General features: G+C 41.1%; 1 pseudogene; it reads right to left on the minus strand.

Moving 5' to 3' along the window:
• Positions 1-1,545: 1,545 nt before the first annotated feature.
• Positions 1,546-23,452, minus strand: LOC143172252 (transmembrane protein 161B-like; annotated as a pseudogene).
• Between the last annotated feature and the right edge of the window lie 3,047 nt (positions 23,453-26,499).

Raw genomic sequence — 26,499 nt, forward strand, 5'->3', positions numbered from 1 at the left:
TGCAGAAGGTACAAGCTCATGTACATACATCTTTTCCTCAAATCTGTAAGTGTAATTTAAAAAACTGATAAATAACTTTAAAAACATTCAATGTAGCAAGACAGTTTATCACCAGCTTAAATCTTTAATTTTCTGCATTCACTGACAGTTTGCTTTCCCGTATGGTAGTTTGCAATGGATTAAATATTTGTTAAGCTTTTCCATTTATAAATGCTTATTATATGCCAAAGCTTTACAGAAATTCAAGAGTAAAAAAACCAGTAAGATAAAAATAGCTAATATTAGTTAAACACTGAGAACTCTCTTTACAGTGTAATATTAACTTTTAAAAAAGCTACCGCATACAAATTCCCATTCCTGTTTTCTGATTACATGAATTGTGTAATTGTGTAGACTGGCAAAAGATGATGATCTGACAGAACAGAAACTTCAAGATTAACAATTTAAGTAGTTCTTTCCTTCCAAAATAGCAAAGGTTCTTTAGTATAGGTAAGTACCTTTATAGAGGCACCAAAACCAAATAGCTCTTTCAACTGAACTTTCAAAAAAATTTAATTTTCGTTTCAAAAGGGATCTTGAAATTACTTGATACACATATATCCCTGTCCCACTGCCTTGTAATATACATTCAGCAATTTAAAATAAGGATTCAATATTTTATAGATTTCATATATATTATATATTTAATATATAATATATATTTATGTGTACATTACACAGATACACTCAGCAGGATTAAACTGTTTTGTTTTGAAATGTTTGATTGGTGTCACTAATCTACTTCAATTATTTTGTAAATTCAATGGAATTTATCCATTACCTGAAAAGAAGAAATTTAAAAGACCCAAAAGTCCCACATGGCCATTACTTCAAAATGACTGCAGGGACTGAAATCATATTTATAACACTCCTTACTGCACAAGCATTCATGCATATGTTTAGGCAGCAATACCTGCCAGGCCCACACATCTATTCCTACGTTAAATTTAAATTTTATACAATTTTCTTTACTGTAATATACAGTATCTCTTTTGCCCTGTTGGTTTATTTCATTTTTCATGGAGAAAAGTGATCAATAGCTAGCCAACAATTTTTTTATATCCCCCTACTCTTCCATTGTATGGCTCAATTTCAAGATTTTACTTACTAGGCAGCCACCATTAGCATATCTAATACCCTACTAACATAGTTCAGTCACTGACTCTTGATTCTTCAAATAGAAAATTTTGAGGGTGGCTTGCTGTTTAATGGAAACAAAGATACTCTGAGGTGCTATCTTTTCAATATGTCCACCAATACCTGCTACACAATAATGTCACTCAATCCCAGTACCATAATTCAATGTTACTTATCATTTCAGTAAAAAAGTAACAAATCCAGTTGCAATTTTAAACATTATAAGAATATTCACCCTGAGAACACAGAATAAGTGTTTAAGAATAAATGTTGATATGTTTTCATATACAGTTTTTTCTTCATCTCCTCTTGAGTACTTGGGTTTGTATCTAGAATTTGACCTCATACTTGCTTTGTCAGTTGATCTGTTTATGCCACAGTCAGGTACTGGTGATAGAAAAGCCCAAAAAGGCTTGTGGAAAAGAGGCAAGCAGCGATCTACCAGGTGAGGAAAGACAAGAGTTCCCGGAATAGGAGAGGAGTGAAAATATTCTTTAGGCTTCCCAAAGCCATTGTTATTTGCACTACAGTTGTTTTCATCTTTCCATCAGCAGATGGAGACTCATAATAAACTGAACTGGGAAGCAGATTGTTTTCTACTGGAGTGTCAGATTCTGGATAGATGCCCCAAGAATAATTACCTGTTAAAAAACAGAGTAACATATAAGATATTTGTAGAATTAGATTAGTTCTGTTATTTCTAGCAACTTTATAGATAATCCTATATATTTTTTTCAAACAAAAAAATTGCAAAATTTTACTTATAAATTAGTAAATGCTAGCTGTGTCCATCCACATGGCTTCCTGATCATACCAGTAAGCTATCAGGGTAGGATTAACCTTACCTTTTGACATCCTAACTTTTACATGTGAGTCAGTTGCCTTGGGACCCCTGTCAGTGCTGGGTATGATTCATCTCACCAGATGTAGATGTCTGTTTTAGGATGGAATGAATCACAGACTAATAATGCCTATTTCTTTCTGTTCACATTTGTCAAAATGAATGCCACCACTGCATGGTAGGCTGTGAAAGACATCCCTCACAAGAAAGAAGAAAAACAGTGACATCAGATCTCCCACTAATGAAATAAACCCCACATCTTACATTTTCTGTTCAAAAAGTCCACTGAAGTTTGAAATATTGAAAAAAAAATTAACAGATATTAATAAAGTTAAATCAACAATACAGCTCATTGTTGAAAGATGTCAAAAGCAGCAAGAGAAGAGCACAGCTTAAAAGCTGTTTATCAGCTGTTTGCCAGCAGATTGAGGGAGGTGATCCTTCCCCTCTACTCAGCACTGGTGAGGCCTCACCTGGAGTCCTGTGTCCAGTTCTGGGCTCCCCAGTACGAGAGAGACACGAACATACTGGAGCAAGCCCAGCGCAGGGCCACAAAGATGATTAAGGCACTGGAGCATCTTTCATATGAGGAGACGCTGAGAGAGCTGGGCTTCTTTAGCCTGGAGAAGAGAAGGCTCAGAGAGGATCTTATTACTGCATATAAATACCTGATGGGAGGGAATGAAGAAGAGGGAGCCAGGCTCATCTCAGTAGTGCCCAGTGACGGGACAAGAGGCAATGGGCACAAATTAAAACACAAGAAATTCCATCTGAACACAAGAAAACACTTTTTTACTCTAAGGGTGGTCAAACACTGGAACAGGTTGCCCAGAGAGGTTGTGGAGTCTCCATCCTTGGAGATACTCAAAACCCGACTGGACACGGTCCTGGGCAACCTGTTCTAGTTGACCCTGCTTGAACAGGGGGGGTTGGACTAGATGATCTCATGAGGTCCCTTCCAACTTAAACAATTCTGTGATTTTGCAAGTTTTAAATGGCAGGAAACTACAATGTATTTCTGTGCTATGAGTACCCATACGTTCTAATGTTCTTTAGTAGACTGAAAATATAAATGCTCTATATGGAATAGAGCACAGTTTTGTTCATCAAATTTTGCCTACCTAGTGTTTTCAAAAGCAGAGTTGCGTGAAAGACCATTACAAATGGTGCAACGTACTGCAGTGCAATTACACAAAGATAATAGAATACCCGAGCCACATGGAAAAAGAGAAAAGGGTAATTCATGAGTTCTGGGTGATCAAAGCAAACCTTTATGGCTTTTTACCTTTATGGTAAAAACAAGCAATTTATTAAAAAAAAACCCCAATTCTTATGCAAAAAAGCTATTTTAAAAGTTTTATAGCATGTTTTGGTATGTGAAATATTGTCTTCAAAAGACCTAATGAAGAACTGATCCCTATAATGAATTCTGGTTTCAGGACACTTACAATCCCAAGAGGAATCACTGAAAGAAAATAATTAAAAGTAGCAGTTCTGTTAACACAAACAAAATTAATTTTGCTTATGCAAACTGAATGCTATCATTCAAATATTCGTATTTGAACACACTAGAATTTTGTAAGCTACCTCAAAGCTAAATATATGGTTATCCCAAGTGATTACAAACTAAATCCCATTTCGAAAATGAAGTACTGTGACTGTAGAAACAGTCCAAAGCCTGATAAAAAGTAAATGAAACTTTGGTTAATATTTCAGTCCCTTTTCAAAGTGAGATATTTGTAAGATATCCAAATGGTAAACACCAGTACTTTTAAAACAACGACAAGAGGAATTTTCATTAGCAGTTCATCAATAACAAAGCATTTAAATGATCTTTATTTCAGGTACACATTATGGTTCATTGAAATCCACTCAGATTTATCCCTCCCCCTGCTCACAATCTGTTCCAGCTTTCTCAAGATTGTTACGTTACATATTTTACATAAACTGTTGACCTTAAAGACTATATCAAATGAAGAAGGAAAAAAGTCATAAAATCAATAGCAAGCAAGCAGTAAAATATAGTTAACTGGATTTTAGCAAAGAACAGAATATAGGGTGGCAAAAAAGATCAAGGCAGCCCTGACATTTTTCGAAATAGCTTTAAAACCTCAAAGGGCTTTGAGATGATCAAACATCAAAAAATTAACATGAGAAAAAAAGCAGTAAAACATTGACAGAAGAAAAAGCATGAGACAAAATATTTTAAGATAATTGATGGGATATGATAAAAAGAGCAAAAAAAAAAAAAGTAATGATCAGTGTAGGAAGACAGATAGGAAAGATTTTACTGGCAAAAGCACCAGAAGAAGAGAAAGTAGGTATGGCTAGTAAAACCAGATAGGACTATATTTAATGGCCCTGGGCTTCCTAAAGAGAAGATATTTGAGGTACTGGATAAATGGATTAGGAAACACCAGATACAGAAGGCATTATTATTTTATCAATAAGATGAAAGCTCCCAAAACTAAAATTATGCATTCACAACAACTAGAACTGTTCTGTCGTAAACAATTGTTGCTAGTTATATTTCCTAACCTTTTTTCTGAAGTCCAAAGCAAGTCACTTGTTTTGTAACTAAATATTTGAAATAACTACTGCACAGTCCATTTACAACCTTAAGATATTTGTGAGACAAAGACAAGATTATAGTAGTGACAATTTAAAAATGAAGAGGAAGCTTTGTCTTATGGCATACTTGAATATTCCTTCTGGAATACACCCTGACTCAGCAAGATTATCAGGCAGCACTATCATGTAACACTAGAAATAAGTTCATTTTGCAGGAAACATGCAACACCACTCTATACCAAGCTTACAAATTTCTATCTCCTCTGTTTGTTGATGGTTTTTAAATTATTTTTCTATAAAAAAAGCCCTCAAGGAAATCTTTCTCTTTTATCACTTGCCACAGTAACAGTTTTATAGGCAGACGGTTTTATATCTAGGCTAGTGCCTAGAGAGTGGTCTTACAGAACTAAACATGTCTTATTTTATCCCAAAATATAGCCATCCTATCTTAAAATTTGCCCCAATTTAAAAATCACAGTTGGGATTAGGCAACAATATTTTGCCCTTCTATCTAAATCTGACTTTTTTTTGTTGCTGTAACTAACAAATCACCACTTACCCTATACACTCCCCAGGTTCTATTCATGCTGAACTCATCAAGATAAACGTAAGGCTTGCCAATATATTTGTAAAGAACACTTCATGATGGGATCTCTTAGAACAATGGAGGAACAACTTAAGACAAGCCATCTGAATAATATGGATGATGCATCTTTGCATATTTTGGTTTGCAGAATTTTGTTGTAATGGTGCTATTTTTAGAAGGGATATAGTTTAGGAAGCTTCATTCAAATTTCAGTTCTGGTGCCACAGAAGACAACAAACCAGATGTTTATGTTTTTCTATGAAAAAAATCTGCACAGACAGAGCACTCCAAATATATGTAACCTTAGTGCCATTATACTTACCATTTTTTTGTAAATCAGTTGTACTTATTCTGCTGGCTTCCTTTTTCACCTGATCCACACATTTCTGGGCTAAATTCAGATAGGCCTGTAAGTGACTGTGCATCATAGCCAAACGTAAAGCACACAACAGGATTATAATCCACAACCGCATGGTGTCAAATATATCTTCTGACATTCTGTGGATAAAAAGGGTAACGTTGTTTTCCAAAGGTCACCTACCACTACAGAGTTATTTGTAAAGAAATCTTTAAGTATATTGTTAAAAGTACTTACACACAATCCACAGTTATGGAGTTCACGTGCAAGTAATATTCACTTTTCCACCCATTCTCTTTACTGCTACTTCTTGGTAGCCCTATTACAGCATTAGATCCAAATTAGTACCCATTTGCTTGCAAACGCGAACAACTCTTAAAAGCTTGAATTCTGAGTAATGAAGACAGGACACTAAAAAGCAAGCTCTTTCAGATAATTCCAAGTTTTGAGATATATAGTTCTAGATACCAAATGTGTACTTCAGCTGCCTTAGATATGTTGCTATAGCACAACTCTCATTAAGATTAACTGAAGAATAAAATGGAAACACAAAAATTATATATTTGCAATGTTTTACGTAATAGCTCAGTGATCACAGTTATCTCAGAAGCATCATTTAGACCTAGAAAGCAATAAAAGTGACAGCCAATCATATCAGTTTCAACTCTGAATACTACTATTTTGAATTACCTAGGTTAATAAAGTGACAATGACAGTCACCTATGCTACTTATACAATATTGATTTCAGATATAATTCTTCCTGAAAATTCTTTCCCTTTTTATGCTTTTAAATATTTTAGCTATCAAATTTCATATGCACTTCATCTACAGGCCCCTCACTACAAGAAGGACGTTGAGGTGTTAGAGCGTGTCCAGAGAAGGGCAACGAGGCTGGTGAGGGGTCTGGAGAACAAGTCTTATGAGGAGCGGCTAAGGGAACTGGGACTGTTTAGCCTGGAGAAAAGGAGGCTGAGGGGAGACCTCATCGCGCTCTACAACTACCTGAAAGGAGGTTGTAGCGAGGTGGGTGTTGGTCTCTTCTCCCAAGTAACTAGCGATAGGACGAGAGGAAACGGCCTCAAGTTGCGCCAGGGGAGGTTTAGATTGGACGTGAGGAAAAATTTCTTTACTGAAAGAGTGGTTAAACATTGGAACAGGCTGCCCAGGGAAGTGGTTGAGTCCCCATCCCTGGAGGTATTTAAAAGATGTGTAGATGAGGCGCTTAGGGACATGGTTTAGTGGGCATGGTAGTGTTGGGTTGACGGTTGGACTTGATGATCTTAGAGGTCTTTTCCAACCTCAATGATTCTATGATTCTATGATTCTACACATACATTTTAAGGCAAGTCTCATACTACTAAGAACCTTAGGTCAGTTCTCATGCCAATGTATCTATCTCAATTGTCTTCAGTGAAATCACTTCTCCCTTTACACCAATAAGTAAGATGTAAGGTATTAGAAGCTGTCAATGAAGTGGTATTCTGTCCCTAGGGAGAACAACACAGAACTCTGACACAGAGATGCCAGAAGATAGCAGCTCTTTGGGAACCACTGCCTTACCATTCTTAATCGGATTCAACACTCTGCGACTAATTCTCATTCTTCCTAAATAACAGAAGCCCTTTACAGCTCAGTTGGAACTTCTACGGTACCTTTCATGACAGATGCTATTCACAGCCACAATTTTAAGTTTTCCATGTTGCTATGACTTTTACAGGGCACTACTTAGACTTAAGGTTTTATCCTCAACACTCCAGAAAAAATTTTTAAAGGGAATCTTACAAAGGTACACTCTCTTTGCCCAAATGTGGGTTCATAATGTAGTCCTTAGTGATTGGTTTTACTCACAGTAGAACCATAGGTAAAGGAGCCAAGAAGTTTATATGTAGCAATGTTCTGAAAGAGGAAAAATAAAGGGGTGTGTGTTATTAAATACAGTTACCATACTGTTGAAACTGGTGGTACGGATTCAAAAAGAGTAATACAAATTTTAAAATAGTGGGGGAAAGGTAAATAAGAGAATTACTTCCCTTTTTTTATAAGTATGACTCAAGTCTCAACAAAACAGTAATATTACATACTGTGAAATCACACTGGTTGTAGTTAAAAAAAAGTGCTTTTTGGAATAAATCAAGTTTTTTAGATATTTGAACAAACTAACCAAAGGAACTACATGCATTATACCACACTATAGTAAAAGACAGTTGTTGAAAATTTCCATACAATGGCATAATACCAAACTACAGTAGCCATTACTGTTTTAATCTAGAGGGTCAGTATCTTAGACAGATAATTATGGAAAATATGCTGCTATATTAGTGATTTTTTTTTTTGCTTTATTAAAAAGATACTCAGATTAATTTCTATTATCTATACAGACCAGGGGAAACACTTTTCACAGGTCAGATTACCCAGTTTAATGAAGATTTTTACTTAGGAACCTTGAGGAGCAGTCCAAAGAATTTCAGTAACTTGTGAAATGAGCTTCTACTTATTTGAGACATCCCATTGAATTAGTGGACTGGAATGTGCCAGAGTGGCAAGAACCGCTTTGTGTTTATTTGAGTAGAGGTAGAAAGGCTGAAAGACTCTTGAAGCAGGCTCTGAAAATGGGGTGAATTTGTAGGAAATGATACAAATTGATTAAGAGAGCTCCAAAATATATACAGGGAAGGATGCTGCTAAAGGAAAACCAAACAGGCTATCAAAATTAAAAGTGACACCAGATTATTTTAATTCTATTTTATCCAAAAACTTATTCCCTATTTATATATGCAAGATTCACGTTAATCATTTTGACCACATTACTAAAGTGGCAATTCATCATTTACCTAATCTCCAATTATTTTTTTAAGTCACTGCTCCCTACAAGTTAAGTCTCCCATTCTGTAATTATGGCTTGTGCCTTTTTTCTTTTACAAATGTATGACCTTATATTTGCCTTATATGGAAAGGCATTATTTTCCCCACACCCAAATTAGACAGCTTTGTATCAATGACATGTCATCCGCATTTACTACTCTCCTTTAGTCACTGTCAAACAACTGCAAACAGTCAATAATGATCTACTCATTGACAAAAACACACCACTAAGGGCAAACACTGATCTCTTCAGGGCCCATTAGAAACAATCACTCAGCAATGATTCTTTGTTTATAATTGCATTACCTAACTACATTGATATCTGACCAAGTTTTAATCCATGTAATGCAATTTTTATATTGTTGCAGTTGAATAGACAAAGTATTGGCATACCTTTAAAAAGAATTTGCTTGGTGCTGCAAAATGTTATCTTTAACAATCAGTTCTAATATCCCCTAAACATCAAGTTAGAAAAGATTTATTTTTTTCATAACCCCATACTAGTGGATATTAATTACCCTCTTAGTTCTTCATTAATCAAGTCCTGTTTCAGAGATCCTATATTTCTGCCTAAGATATCATGTCCACAGGTCAAGAAAGATGTTGGTGTTGTGGTTTAACCCCAGCCGGCAACTAAGCACCATACAGCCGCTCGCTCACTCCTCCCCGGTGGGATGGGGGAGAGAATCAGAAGAGTAAAAGTGAGAAAACTCGTGGGTTGAGATAAAGACAGTTTAATAAGTAAAGCTTTATATGCTGAGCATGACGTTACATGGTATGGGATACGCCTTTGGTCAGTTGGGGTCAGCTATCCCAGCTGTGTCCCCTCCCAACTTCTTGTGCACCCCCAGCCTACTCGCTGGTGGGGCGGTGTGAGAAGCAGAAAAGGCCTTGACGCTGTGTAAGCACTGCTCAGCAATAACGAAAACATCCCTGTGTTATCAACACCGTTTTCAGCACAAATCCAAAACGTAGCCCCATACTAGCTACTATGAAGAAAATTAACTCTACCCCAGCCAAAACCAGCACATTCTCCACCCCTTATTCCATACCATTTACGTCATGCTCAGGTCCCACACTAGCCAATACATCCTCATTAACCACCACCACCCTTCCCATCCTTTGATACAATACACAGATATCATTCCCTTAGTCTATGGACCACCCCTGTGAAATGTCTTTAAAATGTCCACAAATGTCCACAAAATGTCCATTGAGTTCATTTAGTCCATGACTTTGGGCTCCATCTGTTATGGTGGTCACTCAGGACAGGAGAGATGGTGTGTTGCGTGGAGTTATTGGGCACCAAAGACAGCTCAGGTTGGGTCGCTGCTGCACTTGCACTGCTTCTTGTAAGACTTGTCTTCCACTGGTTCGGGTGGTTCCTGCTATAGTAATTCATATAACATGCAACTCAAATCATGGGTTACAACAATTTAAAGGTATATCCATTACAATCGCCACCCCTGGTCCCTTTGGGCCAGGTTATAGGGTTTAACATTGCAATGAACTCCTCCCCTTGCTCCTAGCCTGGCTAGCAACAAGGGGTTCTTGCTATAGTAATTCCCATAACATGCAACTCAAATCCCGGGTTACAACAATTTAAAGGTATTTCCATTACAGTCTCCGCCCTTGGCCCCTTTGGACCAGACCATAGGGTTTAACATTGCAATGAACTCCTCCCCTTGCCCCTGCTCCGGCTTGGACTTATCCACAGACTGCAGTCCCTTAGGGGAGTACCTGCTCCAAGTGAAGCCTTACCTATGAGCCACAGTCTCTCCAGGGGTATACCTGCTGCGGCATAGACTTATCCATAGCCACAGTCGCTTTGAGGTGCACCTGCTCCAGCGCGGCATTATCCATGGGCCACAATGCCTTCAGAGATGTACCTGCTCCAACATGGCCTTACCCATGGCTGCAGTCCCTCCAGGGGTGTACCTGCTCTGTCGTGGGCTTATCCATGGCCACACGCTTTGAGGTGCTCCAGCATGACCTCATGCACAGCCACTGATGCTTCAAGGTCTACCTGCTGCAGCATGGATTTATCCACAACCACAGATGCTTTGAGGTGTACCTTCTCCAGCGTGGACTTGTCCTTGGGCCACAATCCCTTCAGAGGTATACCTGCTGTGGCACAGACATAACCACGGCCACAGACGCGTCGAGATATACCTGCTCTGGCATGGGCTTATCCAGAGCCACAGACGCTCCGGGGTGTCCTGCTCCCGTGTGGACTCATCCACAGGTCACAGGCCCTTCGACTCGAGTTCACACCGGAGTTCCAGCCTGTCCAGTACAGCAGCGCAGAAACAGCAGTGATGCCCTGGCTATCTGCCAGCCCAGGCGCATTGCCATTGCTGTTATCAAAATGTTCCCAGGCACAGCAGAGTAAGATGATAAGCAGTACAGCAGCAGAGCAAGCAGTGAAAGCAAAAAGCAGCCACTAACGAGCATTAGACTCTAATATACAGTGAGGCAAGCAAGCCCCATGGCAAGCACAGGAGCCTGTCAATTAAAAGCTAAACAGCAATAACAGCTATAAATTCGATCTAGCACATTCCAATCAAATCTGTCATTATCTCGAACCCTTTGAGCCCCACGTTGGGCACCAAGAAGGACTGTTGTGGTTTAACCCCAGCCAGCAACTAAGCACCACACAGCCGCTCGCTCACTCCCCCCCGGTGGGATGGGGGAGAGAATCCGATGAGTAAAAGTGAGAAAACTCGTGGGTTGAGATAAAAACAGTTTAACAATTGAAATAAAATAATAATAACAACAACAATAATAACAATAATAATAAAAGAATATACAAAGCAAGTGACGCACAATGCAATTGCTCACCACCTGCCGACCGATGCCCAGCCAGTCCCCGAGCAGCGGCCCCCCGGCCAGCTTTCCCCCAGTTTATATACTGAGCATGACGTCACATGGTATGGAACATCCCTTTGGCCAGTTGGGGTCAGCTGTCCTGGCTGTGCCTCCTCCCAGCTTCTTGTGCACCTCCAGCCTTCTCAGTCGGTAGAGCATGGGAAGCTGAAAAGTCCTTGACTAGTGTAAGCGCTACTTAGCAACAACTAAAACATTGGTGTATCAACTTTGTTCTCATCCTAAATCCAAAACACAGCACTGTACCAGCTACTAGGAAGAAAATTAACTGTATCCCAGCCAAAACCAGGACACTGAGTCATCATAGTGTAAGAAATACTGAAATACTGAAAAGGACAATTTTAATTTATTTTTCATTTTAAAGCTATAAAAGTTTTAATAATTGAACTCACTTCCTATATGTTACTCTAAATTCAATATTTATTAACAAAAGTTTCCATTGAGTTTTAGATTCCCTTTTAATGTGTTTCCAGTTTACTGCCTTTCTGAAGCTATTTCTTCACTTCCTTTTTTTTCTTTGGATCTTAACCTAATCTTATTAACAAAGGCACAATGCCCATCTAGAAGAAAAAAAAAAAGTCTGTGGCTGTACCTCTTCTTCCAGACAGCTATTTGAATTTCCAAAAAGATATAGGGGAAAGGAAGCAGGAAGTAGAAACATTCATGGTGGAGCTCTCACACAAGGAAAGGAAAGGAATGCTTCTTTAACTCGTATTCCACTTACAAGGCAAAGAATGTAATAGATCAGCATGTTGAACTTCATCTTAAGTTTTACTGAATTTTAGGTTGTGAAATAATCAACTATAAGAACATTTTGATTCCAATAAGTTAGCCCCTATGGTAGCGTTATGTATAGGTCGCCGTGTTACTTATTATTTGAGGCTGTGTTGCTTGAAGTCCCTATTCCCTATTCTCTGGACTCTCTAGACCATAACCAGAGCCCCTAGGTTCTATTGTATATGGGATGAGTTATTTGACAGCCTGGCAAGGTAGATATCTAGCTGGCCAACTTGGCAACAAAACCTACTTTTAAGGTGTCCTGAAGTGAACTGCCTTCATTATAATACTAAAAAACACACCCACAGGTCAAGAAGACCCTTGCCCAGGTGAAGACCCTTCCCCCGCGCAAGTGTAGTAACAGAAGAGAATGACACAACCGATATTATAATTATATGTAAATCATTAACCAATCATTGTAACTGGGAGTGTACTACCTTATAATTTTTGTGTATAAATGTAACGGTGATCTAGCCATAGGTGTGCTTGATTTGTGGAATTCCACCTTGCACCCGGCGCTGTAATAAAGAATGCCTGCTTTCTAAAACCCCAAATTGAGTCTTAGAGAGTTCTTCATCTGCCGATTTACGGTAACAGTTTTGGCGACCCAGATGGGACCCTGCTCTTGAGCCTCGACGGATCCTGGGATCGCGGAACCTCAGCCGGCACCGAGGGATTCTCGGAGAGGATCTTCCGATCCCCGGACCGAAGAGCCCCTGAGCGAAGAACATTGTGAGTATTAAGGCATTCTTTTGGAAACTTTAAGTTGGAACCCGGGAAGGGGGTTGGAGTCCCCCGTTTGGGAAGGGGTTGTAGTCCCCATTTGGTGGGGTCGGAGACCCCGCAAGCCTGCCTGTAAGGCGCAGCGAAAGCTACGCAGGGTTGGGGCTAAGAGGGTACCCGTTTGGCAGTAGGAAGCCTAGGCGTCTGCCCATAAGTCATAAGCGAAAGCTATTGCTGGGTTGGACATTTGGAGGGGTTGGAATCCCCGTTTGGAATTTGGAGTTTGAGGGGTTGGAATCCCCGTTTGGACACTTTATCTGTTATCTTTCATAGAATCATAGAATCATTGAGGTTGGAAAAGACCTCTAAGATCATCGAGTCCAACCGTCAACCCAACACCACCATGCCCACTAAACCATGTCCCTAAGTGCCTCATCTACACGTCTTTTAAATACCTCCAGGGATGGGGACTCAACCACTTCCCTGGGCAGCCTGTTCCAATGTTTCACCGCTCTTTCAGTAAAGAAATTTTTCCTCACGTCCAATCTAAACCTCCCCTGGCACAACTTGAGGCCATTTCCTCTCGTCCTATCACTTGTTACTTGGGAGAAGAGACCGACACCCACCTCGCTACAACCTCCTTTCAGGTAGTTGTAGAGAGCGATGAGGTCTCCCCTCAGCCTCCTTTTCTCCAGGCTAAACAGTCCCAGTTCCCTCAGCCGCTCCTCATAAGACTTGTTCTCCAGACCCCTCACCAGCCTCGTTGCCCTTCTCTGGACACGCTCCAGCACCTCGACGTCCTTCTTGTAGTGAGGGGCCCAAAACTGAACACAGTAGTCGAGGTGCGGCCTCACCAGGGCCGAGTACAGGGGCACGATCACTTCCCTACTCCTGCTGGCCACACTGTTTCTGATACAGGCCAGGATGCCATTGGCCTTCTTGGCCGCCTGGGCACACTGCTGGCTCATGTTCAGCCAGCTGTCAACCAGCACCCCCAGGTCCTTTTCCGACAGGCAGCTTTCCAGCCACTCTTCCCCAAGCCTGTAGCGCTGCATGGGGTTGTTGTGGCCGAAGTGCAGGACCCGGCACTTGGCCTTGTTGAACCTCATACAATTGGCCTGGGCCCATCGATCCAGCCTGTCCAGGTCCCTCTGCAGAGCCTTCCTACCCTCGAGCTGATCAACACTCCCGCCCAACTTGGCGTCGTCTGCAAACTTCCTGAGGGTGCACTCAATCCCCTCATCCAGATCATCGATAAAGATATTAAACAAGACCGGCCCCAGTACTGAGCCCTGGGGAACACCGCTCGTGACTGGCCGCCAACTGGATGTAACTCCATTCACCACAACTCTCTGGGCCCGGCTGTCCAGCCAGTTTTTGACCCAGCGCAGAGTACACCTGTCTAAGCCGTGAGCCGCCAGCTTCTCGAGGAGAATGCTGTGGGAGACGGTGTCAAAGGCCTTGCTGAAGTCCAGGTAGACCACATCCACAGCCTTTCCCTCGTCCACTAGGCGGGTCACCTGGTCATAGAAGGAGATCAGGTTGGTCAAGCAGGACCTGCCTCTCATGAACCCGTGCTGGCTAGGCCGGATCCCCTGGTTGTCCCGCTCATGCCTTGTGAGCGCCCTCAAGATGAACCGCTCCATAATCTTCCCCGGCACCGAGGTCAGGCTGACAGGCCTGTAGTTCCCCGGATCCTCCTTCCGGCCCTTCTTGTGGATGGGCGTCACATTGGCAAGCCTCCAGTCATCCGGGACCTCCCCTGTTAACCAGGACTGCTGATAAATGATGGAGAGCGGCTTGGCGAGCTCCTCCGCCAGCTCCCTCAGCACCCTCGGGTGGATCCCATCCGGCCCCATAGACTTGTGAGCATCCAGGTGGCGTAGCAGGTCATTGACTGCTTCCTCTTGGATTATGGGGGGTTCATCCTGCTCGCCGTCCCCGTCTTCCAGCTCGGGGGGCCGAGTACCCTGAGGATAACTGGTCTGCCTGTTAAAGACTGAGGCAAAGAAGGCATTAAGTACCTCAGCCTTTTCCTCATCCTCAGTGACAATGTTCCCCCAAACTTCCCCTTTGAACTCTATTTGTTACCTTTGAACTCTATCTGTTTACCTTCGAACTCTACCTGTTACTTTTGAACTCTATCTTGTTACCTTTGAATATTTTGTTGGGATGGCATCAGGATTTGTAAAACTGTTTAAGAGTGAGAGTGTTGGGAATTTAGCAACAGATGAAAAGATACCAAAAACCTCGCCATTGGGGTGTTTGTTAGCGCATTGGGGTGATTTACATGATGATTTGCACAAAAGCCAGATGACTGAATATTGTAACCATTGGTGGCCTTTGTATGTTTTGGAGGATCAGGAAAAATGGCCAAAGAACGGAACTTTGAGTTATAATACTGTTTTGCAGTTAATGTTGTTCTGTAGAAGAGAAGGCAAATAGAATGCTTTTATTTGAGGCAGCGAGTGGATTGGCAGAATGAATGTAAGTTAATTAGTCGAGATACTTTGGTAATGGCGTTGTAACAAGCAGAGGGCAGGTTGAGCACAAAGAGGCAGGTGCTGGAGAGGTGCTGCTTGCAAGAGGCAAGACTGCTGGAGATATGAAAAGCAGGCAGCAACAGAAGTCTTAGTCAGTCACTGCCTTCTTATTGGAATAGTTTGCCTTGTCTATTTTCAGACATTAAACTGAGATTTAAGACTGAGTAGCATATACCTATGTGTGAGAAATGGTTAGCGACCTGCTACACCACTTAGACACACACAAGTCTACGGGGCTGGATGGGATCCACCCAAGGGCACTGAGGGAGCTGGCGGAAGTGCTCACCGAGCTACTTTCAATCATTTATCAGCAGTCCTGGCTAACCGGGGAGGTCCCAGTTGACTGGAGGGTAGCAAATGTGGCGCCCATCTACGAGAAGGGCCAGAAGGAGGATCCGGGGAACTACAGGCCTGTCAGCCTGACCTCGGTGCTGGGAAAGGTTATGGAGCGGTTCATCCTGAGTGCCATCACACGGCACGTACAGGACACCCAGGTGATCAGGCCCAGTCAGCATGGGTTTATGAAAGGCAGGTCCTGCTTGACTAACCTGATCTCCTTCTATGGCAAGGTGACCCACTTAGTGGATGAGGGAAAGGCTGTGGATGTTGTTTACCTGGACTTTAGTAAAGCCTTTGACACCGTTTCCCACAGCGTTCTCCTGGAGAAACTGGCTGCTCATGGCTTGGACGGGCGTACTCTTCGCTGGGTAAAAACTGGCTGGATGGCCGGGCCCAGAGAGTTGTGGTGAATGGAGTTAAATCCAGTTGGCGGCCGGTCACGAGCGGTGTTCCCCAGGGCTCAGTATTGGGGCCAGTTCTGTTTAATATCTTTCTCAATGATCTGGACGAGGGGATGGAGTGCACCCTCAGTACGTTTGCAGACGACACCAAGTTGGGTGGGAGTGTTGATCTGCTTGAGGGTAGAAAGGCTCTACAGAGGGATCTGGACAGGCTAGATTGATGGGCCGAGGCCATACCTCTAATACTGTGTTCATTTTTGGGCCCCTCACTACAAGAAGGACGTCGAGGTGCTGGAGCACGTCCAAAGAAGAGCAACGAAGCTGGTGAAGGGTCTGGAGAACAAGTCTTATGAGGAGCGGCTGAGGGAACTGGGACTGTTTAGCCTGGAGAAAAGGAGGCTCAGGGGAGACCTTATCGCTCTCTACAACTACCTGAAAGGAGGTTGTAGCGAGGTGGGTGTCGGTCTCTTCTCCCAAGTAACTAGCGATAGGACGAGAGGAAACGGCCTCAAGTTGTGCCAGGGGAGGTTTAGATTGGACATGAGGAAAAATTTCTTTACTGAAAGAGTGGTTAAACATTGGAACAGGCTGCCCAGGGAAGTGGTTGAGTCACCATCCCTGGAGGTATTTAAAAGATGTGTAGATGTGACACTTAGGGACATGGTTTAGTGGTGGACTTGGCAGTGTTAGGTTTACGCTTGGACTCGATGATCTTAAGGGTCTTTTCCAACCTAAATGATTCTATGATTCTGTATTCTCTTACTGTGTTATGTTTTCTGTTGCTAAATTCAGAGCATCCAGATGCATTTGAGCCAGTTGCATGCCAGGGAATGTCAAAAAAAACACGAATAAGTGAACGCAGAACAGCCAGGAACATTTTGAAGGTTAGTTTAGACACAGGACCCCTAAAAGAAAAGAAAGAAAATAAGCATTGGCAGGGGGGATCAGAGACTACTTTCAACTCAACAGTATCTAACATTTAATCAAAAAAGTAAACAACATTCCATAGTTTTACTCTGGAATACCAGCATTTTTACAACCAATTCAGGAGGAGATTAAAATAAAAAACAAGTGAGTCACCTATTTATTTATTCTAAAGAATAAAAAGCTGTTCAGTATAAGAAAACCAAAACCTAAGCTATTTCCTACAAGATGTTAAATTTGTTAGCAGAGCAAAAAAAAAAGAATAATTTTATATTGTGATTAACAAGTTGTGTAATAAAAATAGCTAGTAGAATTAATTCAATTATTATATTTTTAATAGAAGAACAGATACATCGCAGGTTTAACTTGTGAAAGACAAAGTTTTATTTTTATTTTTAAGTTATACTACCTGCATTCAACCTTTATCCATTAAATAGCTCTATCAAACTGTTATTAATCCAGCTATCCACAGATTTATCAATAACATACATGTGACTAATTAACATGTCCCTTCCAAGTGACTAATATAGTTTCTTTTAACGAACTATGCAGTACATAACAAATTGAAAAAAAAAATCAAGATCAACTGAATTACTGAATTAATAACCACTAGATTACACAAAAACCAAAGTGACACATAACAAACAGATTATAGAGGAACAAAACCAAGTCTAGAGACCCACATGAGTTTCAGATTCTTTCTTAATCTGTGCCATTCAAACTACCAAGAGACACCATCATCAATACAATCACTGCTGTAAACAGCCAAAGCACTGTGAATGTTTAAAAGGAAATGGACACAAACAGAAAAATTAATACAGAAGTTAGTAAATTCAGAATAGCTTAGGAAAAACAGAGTGAAGAAAGGTTAAGAAACACATGGGATTCAGTTGAAGGGTTTCTTTTTCATTAAATATCCATATCTACAAATGACACATTATTCTAAGTATGTGTGTATATATATTTTTGAAACTTCTGTTCCTCACAAATAAAAAAAAACCATAATTCTTATACGATACTTGAGAATTTCCAAACAAGAAATTCAAATTTGTATTCCCACAGTGATGACATACCCCATACAAGCATCTTGGATCACGTGTGTAAGGCAGGGACTGTAACAGAAGTCTGTTTACGATATACAAAGGCTGTCTATAACAGTGATTGTATATATAAGTAACATCAGAAGCTATGGAACATTCCTTTGTCAGTCTATACAAAACTGGGATGTACTGTAGTAAGCAGATGTATTTGCATAAGAGGAAAAATTAAACCAAAGTTTAAATGCAAATTTTACATACTTATAAGAATTTACAGAAGTTATATCAAACCAAAAATAAGACAATTGTATCTTCAATGTAAAATATAAAGCTAGATGAAAAATATTCCATCAAACTACACAACAGTGAATGCAGGGAAGTGAATAAACGCATTTTTAACCACAGTGGAGTTATACAAATTCTGTCAGAATGCACAACCCCAAGTGGGTGCATTCAAGATTCTTCACTACAAAAATCCAGAGTTCAAAGACCAAAATATAGCATCATTCAAGCCACTGCATGTGTGTTGATGAAATAATCTGGGTTAAAACACTGCCTCAGTCTTTATTTAACTATATGTGAATGCATGTTTGTACACATGCATACATCCATACACACAAATACATATATATAGTACATATATAAGTATAGTGTGTATATTGATACCGAAATACTAAGGAGACATACGGTTTTCTTTGTCGAAGCGAAGTAACTAAATGTTCTGCAGACTGGACATTCCATAGATAAAAGGAATCCTTGAAGCTCTGTGTACAGGGGTGGAACGGATAAGGAAGTTATGCTGAAATCAGCTACTGCAACTAGGTGAAAAGACTGAGTTCAATTAGCGGACACAGTGAGGAAGACTATCGACGACCACCAGAGGACCCTGGAAGACCACCAATGAACATAAGAGCGCATGCGTTAAAGACTTTTGCATATGTTAATGAGTTCCAAGAAATAACATGGATATGCTAATCATTTCTTAGAAATTTAATGAATATGTATATTCTGATTGTACATAAATCCCATAGTTGAGCAGCCCGGTGCGCACACTAGGTGGAGCGAACCCCTGTGCGCCCGGCGCCGCAATAAAGAATGCCTGCTTTCTAAAACTCCAAATTAAGTCTTAGAGAGTTTTTTTGTCTGCCGACTTACCGTAACAATATAACATACACAGCTTTTTGTTCCTGTCGTGGTTTAACCTCAGTCGGCAACTAAGCACCACGCAGCCGCTCGCTCACTCCCCCCCGACACCGGTAGGATGGGGGAGAGAATTGGAAGAGCACAAGTGAGAAAAACTCGTGGGTTGAGATAAAAAACAGTTTAATAATTGAAATAAAATGATAATAATAATATGATGATGATAACAATAATAATAATGCACAAAGCAAGTGATGCACAGTACAATTGCTCACCACCCGCCGACCGATGCCCAGCCAGTCCCCGAGCAGCGGCCCCCCCGGCCAGCTTTCCCCAGTTTATGTACTGAGCATGACGTCACATGGTATGGAATGTCCCTTTGGCCAGTTTGGCTGTGCCCCCTCCCAGCTTCTTGTGCACCTCCAGCCTTCTCAGTCGGTAGAGCATGGAAAACTAAGAAGTCCTTGGCTAGTGTAAGCATTACCTAGCAACAACTAAAACATTGGTGTGTTATCAACATTGTTCTCACCCTAAATCCAAAACACAGCACTGTACCAGCTACTAGGAAGGAAATTAACTCTATCCCTGCCGAAACCAGGACAGTTCCTTTGGGGAGAAAAAGGTAGAAAAGGTAGAAAAGGTGTTCCTCCTCACATAAGTCTCTTTTTTTCTGAAGAAAAACATAGACATTTGTATTGGGTCTGGCTGGGATGGAGTTAACTTTCCCCGTAGCAGCCCTCACAGTGCTGCGCTTTGTATTTGTAGCTAGAACTGTGTCCATAGCACACCAATGTTTTGGCTACTGCTGAGCAGTGCTCACACAACATCAAGGCTGTCTCTCCAACATCCCCCCTGCCTCCAAAGGCCAGTAGGCTGGGGGTGGGCAAGAGGTTGGGTGGGACATAGCCAGAACAGCTGACCCAATCTGACCAAAGGGATATTCCATACCATATGATGTCTGCTCAGCAATAAAAGCTAAGAGAAAGGAGGAGGGTGGCATTCGTTATTAAGGCGTTTGTCTTCTGAAGCATCTGCTACCAGTACTGAGGCCCTACTTCCCAGGAAGTGGCTGGACATCGCCTGCTGATGGGAAGTAGAGAATAAATCTTTTGTTTTCCTTTGCTTCCACGCGAGGCCTTTGCTTTTCTTTATTAAACTGCCTTTATCTCGACTGACGCGTTTTTCATCTTGTTTTCTCCCCCTGTCCTGCTGAGGAGGGGGAGTGATAGAGCGGCTTGGTGGGCACCTGGCGGCCAGCCAAGGTTAACCCACCACAGTCCTTTGTGGTGCCCAACACGGGACTCAAGACAACGGCAGATTTGAATTGAGTGTGCTATAGTTATAATAGCTATGAAGTTGCAAGCTTCTGTGCGGGTCACGGAGTTTCCCGGATGCACTGCTTATCTCTTTATTTTGCTGAGCTTGGGAACATGCCAATACAAACAATGGCTATGCACTTTGCCCTGGCATTGATGCCCTTACTGTGCTGGGGGAGCTATCTTGTGGAGAGGATGAGGGAATATACCTCCTTCTTCCTAACTGGGATTGATGTGGGTGGTTTTATTGCGCGTGCTCCCAAGGTCCTTGTTCACCCTTATGTGAGCTGTTTAATACTACTAATTAACGCTGTTGGCTTATTGTCGGGTTTGTGGAATCTGGTGTCCTCCTGGCCGTAAGAGGAGACAACTTTTGGGATGCTGAAACACGCCCTGAGGCGGCTGGTCCCTGGGTGGCCCTCCTTGACTAAAGACAAGAGATTTTAGAAGACATGAGGTGAGAACACAGAGATTTGTTGCCCTTTAGTTTAGAAACAAACAAAACCCCCATACACAATAAGCATTTGATGCAAAAGCTGTTCTCTCAAATGTCTACTGAGCTTTCCCAAGTAGTCTTAGAAAAGCTTCCAGGTAGTTTTACAAAATCTGCATTCTTTCAATTAGATTTTCTTTTCTTAGTTTTCGGGACATGATGATTAGTGGAAGCAGCAAAAACTTAACTCTTTGCATAAGAACAGAGAAGTTGCAAGAATTTTTATATATATAAATAAATGTCAGGAAAGACAAAATAGATTTTTTGCTTTAAAAACACCAAAAGTTTCTCTCTGTCACTTAGAAATATTCAAACAACAGATAAAGTAACTTTGTGCTGTTTTTGGTGAGGGAGGGCGGGAAACACAAGGTATACGTACAAACAGCAGGGAATGGGATGCCCCAAGAAGCACTTCTATCAATAATGAGATAAAATTTCTTAAATATGAAAAATTCTCCTCACAGGTAGTGTAGACCTGCTTTATAAGAAACAGTGACCAGTGGCATGGGATTGTTGCTTAGATTATTATGTGACTATTTACTAAACAAAAAACATATGAAAAGATGAAACTTGTGTTTCTCTGCTTTCACGTGTATGTGTTCAAGATTTCTCAACTACCAAAGAAAATCAACTAACAGCACATTTAGTATTATCTAGGAAAGAAAAATCTATCCCATTCTCATTTTGATAAAAAAGAGAGACTATATAGTCTGGTATTGTCACCGAAAATCGGGAATGAAACTCCTTAACGCTGGGTGTATTAAAGAGCAGGCATTACTTTATTCGGCCGGGTGCATGGGGGATCTCTCCTCCTAGCATGCACACCGTATGTTGCATCAACCGTCCCTTATATGGTTCTGCGATATACATATTCATATTAATTTCTTGGAATAATCATGCATATTCATTATATTTCTAGGAACTAATTACAGTATCTGCATAGTCTTTCACGCATGCGTTTTGAGTCCTTAGGAGCATCTTCAGGTGTCTCTGGTGGTCTCTGGTGGTCTCTGGTGGTCTTTGCAGGAGGTGAACTTTTCTTGAACCTTTGGGCCCTTCTCCTTATATGGTCACAAATTGGCTCATCACTGCCATTTGCCACAGTTTTGGTTGTCCTCGTCCAGTTTCTGCTAGTACTTATCTATCTCACGATGTGCTCGTTAACTTTGGCTTTGTATATGTGATGTGCTCGTTGGCTTTGGCCTTGTATGTTTGACGCACGCTTGATTAGTCCAGCAGTTTATCTTACAACTATTTACAACAGTATTATATCTTAAGTCCTTTCCCCAATTCCATAAATATGAATATCTAAGAGGTTACCTGTTCTGTTATCAAGCTGTTTTAAAAATATTTATTGAATATTCTCCTTTTTAATGCATTTCTAAAATTATTAGCTCCAAAATTATGCAGTAGATTAAGATAAATTTTTCATAATACACTGTCAACTCTTACTACTATGAGCTGCAGCCCATTATAATTGATTTTTTTATTTTCAAATGGCAGGCAATATCAAGTCTATATTTAAATAAAGTACTTGGAGATCACTCCAGACATTACCTGCTTTAAAAAACAAAAAAGGAAGACACAAAAAGATTTTAAGAGTAAATTGTACACATTTTTTCCACTACACGATAACATAATAATTTATATTTGTACTTTTTAAAATATTGGAAGGATTTTAAGATGCAGTTTATGTGAAAATCCATTTTAGGGTATCTCTCAGGAAACCATCTGATTATGCAATATTGCACTTCATTAAGCAGCACACATTTAACATATGCATTGCTGTATTTCATCTATATGCAGAGAAGTACTCATATATGTGCATTAGGGTGGCCTAATCACAGCATCTAACTTGACTCTTAAGTTTACAGTAATCAATTTAAACTTCCTTTATAGTTAACAGAAAGAACAGATATCTCTAAAGGAAGACTTATGAAGGGAAAATTCTAATTGTAACTGCTCAGGAGTGGTAATTTGTGACCGAGGAATGATCTAGCATGGAGGGCAAGGAGGCCCAACTGCAAGAAGGGGTTAAACTGGCTGGAAGTAGGAATGCCAGAGACTGTATGGCTCCTTGCAAGGGAGTCAAGTTTCCCTGGGTGATGAGATAAGAAACAGCCTCAGCATTGTCTTGTAGCCATCCAGGAATGGGAGCACTCAGGGGCCCAAGCTCAGGGGCCACCTTTGAGCAGCAGAGCTGGGCTGGGGGAATGGACCCACCACCAGGCTGAGGTGCCCCATGCAACCGCTCTCGGGACTGGTGCTGGTGCAAGTGTATATCAGGAATCTGCTTGTGACGCATCTTTGCAGACTCCATGTAGAACCGCTTATTGCGGTAGGACTCTGCCCAATGCATTGTTCATTAAATTTTTCTTTTATATTTAAGCACAAACGTGTGTTTAATTCGCCTCGAGGGGTACCATAAAAAATCCCCAACACTTACCTCATTCTAAAAATAGGCACATAATAGGTCATACGGACTGTGTTCTGGAAAGGTCTGTTTCTCTACATTGACCATTAAAAGAACATCAGGATGATTTTGAAATGCTTAGAAGTTAGGCAAGATAACTCCCACCCTTATAAACATTTTCTCCAAAATGCAACTTTAAGATATTATTTCACCAAAAATAATACATTCTTAAACCAAGTGCCTTTACACAGCTAGGGACACTGAGCAAATTGAAAATATATTAATTTCAAATCTTGAAGTTACACAAAGTACTTCATCACAGTTTGCGACCAATAGTGCTACCTATAAACAGATTTTAAACCCCCTAGATACTTTATGTTTTCAGCTATGGATTATGCCTAAAGGATCCGGAAAACCCAACTGGGAAAAAGAAAGCATACTGATAGTAAGTTCCAATTATAGTGTAGGTTCAGATCCTTCTATATAAAGTTAAGGATTATGCAAACCATATGTGACTGAAACCCTCTGTTAGCTGAATAACCACCACTGCTACCTATTTTAGGGGTGGAGAAAATTGAAGCATTATGGCAAGGAAATCTGAGTTCTCTTCATGACTTCCTTTCAATCCTTGACCTATATTTCAGGATCTATTGAAGAAATAATTTGCGAGTATACAGTGCTAACTTAATAGGTTTTTTTCCTTTCAATTACTTTATTTAGGTGAAAAAGGTAGCAAGCTTGTAAAATTTATGGCGATACTTTTTCTAAAAACAATTCTATCTTTTAAGTTGCGACAATTTTAGAATTTTTGAACGATTTACTATACAGTCCATTGGTATTTATGCACATGGTTAGAAAGAAAAAAGAACCATCTTCTGTTTCTAGTAAAATGCATAGAACTTTTGGATTCACAACTGAAAACCAAATAAACTCCACTATATTATTTCTAATTGTATGTAGATAGAAAAAAAAAATAGTTTAAGGCTTCCAGAGATTATTTCAAGGTCTGATGACTGATTTTCCCTAGATCAACCTTCAATCAAGTTAAGAAAAGTCTGTTGCTTTCCTTTGCTATCCCATTGATATAACTACATATGAAGACATTTTTCAAAAGTAGCCAGTAAAGTTTCCTAATCTACTAATGAAATCAGGTTACTTAATCAGCTTTTCAGATGACAGACAGCTTCCCAACTGAGAAATAACTTACTTTTCCTATACCATATTAATTTTCGTAAATACCTTGCCTTTGCAACAGAAAGGATTGTGTACAGCACTGTTTAAAGGTTTACAACAGATAAAAAATTAAATAAGCTGATGTATTTGGTTTAACCCAGCAGGCAGCTAAACACCACACAGCCGTTCGCTCACTCCCCCCACCCCCAGTGGGATGGGGGAGAGAATCAGGAAAAAAAAGTAAAATTCGTGGGTTGAGTTAAAGACAGTTTAATAGGACAGAAAAGGAAGGGAAAAGAATAATGATGATGATGATGATGATGATGATGATGATGATGATAAAGCAATATACAAAATAAGTGATGCACAATGCAGTTGCTCACCACCCACTGACCGATGCCCAGCCAGTTCCCGAGCAGCGGTCACCCCTCCCCCGGCTAACTCCCCCCAGTTTATATACTGAGCACGACGCCATATGGTATGGAATATCCCTTTGGCCAGTTTGGGTCAGCTGTCCTGGCTGTGCCCCCTCCCAGCTTCTCGCTGGCAGGGCATGAGAAGCTGAAAAGTCCTTGACTAGTGTAAGCACTACTTAGCAACAACTAAAACATCGGTGTGTTATCAACATTATTCTCATCCTAAATCCAAAACACAGCACTATACCAGCTACTAGGAAGAAAATTAACTCTATCCCAGCTGGAACCAGGACAGTGTTGTACAAAGACAATCTTTTAAAATGTCATTCAGTTGTTCTCAATGATGAATTTTAAAAGCTGCATAAGCAGAGTAGTTTAAATTAGACACATGCTATTAAGATAGATCATCTCTCAATGTTGTCCATCTTTACTCTATCCCCCCCGCCAATGAAGTGCTTTGTTATTTTACAAACTCACCCTTTTGCAAGTATGCCAGCTGCAACTGCTACATTTAAAATTGTGATCAACCATTTAGTTCACTAATTTTGAATATTTTTTTCTGACAGAAGCTACCTTTCCAAATTTCAAAGTAATGGATACCAGCAATCTGCGACTAGTGACTATCTGCAACAACCTCTATAACATGTGAGCTACAACACAATGAGTTTTCACAAACATTAAAGTTACTTTTGCAAGAAGTACTGCAAAACCTATTTTTAAGCCAAAATTCATGTTTAGCAGGTTGCGACTGATAATCTGTCTTTATATACAAAACCACAAAACCTCAACATCGGGAAGGCGAGTGGGCAAGGCACAGTCCCCCTCCTGGCTCTAGAGGCCAACTCAACTAGTAGTCGTCGCCTTCCCAGAAGAGGACCAGCTATGGTTTCCACTCGGCCGAAAGCCGTCGCCAGAAGGAATGTGGTGACCCAGACGGAGCCCTCACACAAGCATACAGCTGTCCAGGTCTCTGGCTGCAGGGAGTGCCTGAGCCTGTCACTTGTACCCGAGGGCAGCAGAGACAACACCTGTGTGCGGTGTGACCAGGTGGATGATCTGCTCGGCCTGGTGGCAGAGCTGAAGGAGGAAGTGGAAAGGTTGAGGAGTATCCGGGAGTGTGAGAGGGAGATAGATTGGTGGAGCCACACCCTACCATCCCTGAGGCAAAGGCAGCAGATGGAGGCTCCGTGAGAAGCAGAGGATCCCCTGCCCTCTTGCCACCAGGTAGAAAGAGGGGACCCAAGCGACGGGGAGGAATGGAAACAGGTCCCTGCTCGGGGTCCCAGGCGAACCCCCGCCCGGCCTCCCTTCACCTTCCCGGTTGCCCTTACACAACAGATATGGGGCCCTGGAACTTGAGGGCCAGGCAAATGGTTATACAGGCTGGCAGTGATGAGGTTGCAGAGAGAAGCCCAGAAGCGATCAAAAGGGACTTCAGGGCACTGGGGCGACTGGTTGAAGGATCAGGAGCACAGGTAGTGTTTTCCTCAATCCCTACAGCGGCAGGGAAGAATACTGAAAGG

This window comes from Aptenodytes patagonicus, chromosome W (assembly GCF_965638725.1).
Source record: "Aptenodytes patagonicus chromosome W, bAptPat1.pri.cur, whole genome shotgun sequence".
Classification (NCBI taxonomy): Eukaryota; Metazoa; Chordata; class Aves; order Sphenisciformes; family Spheniscidae; genus Aptenodytes; species Aptenodytes patagonicus.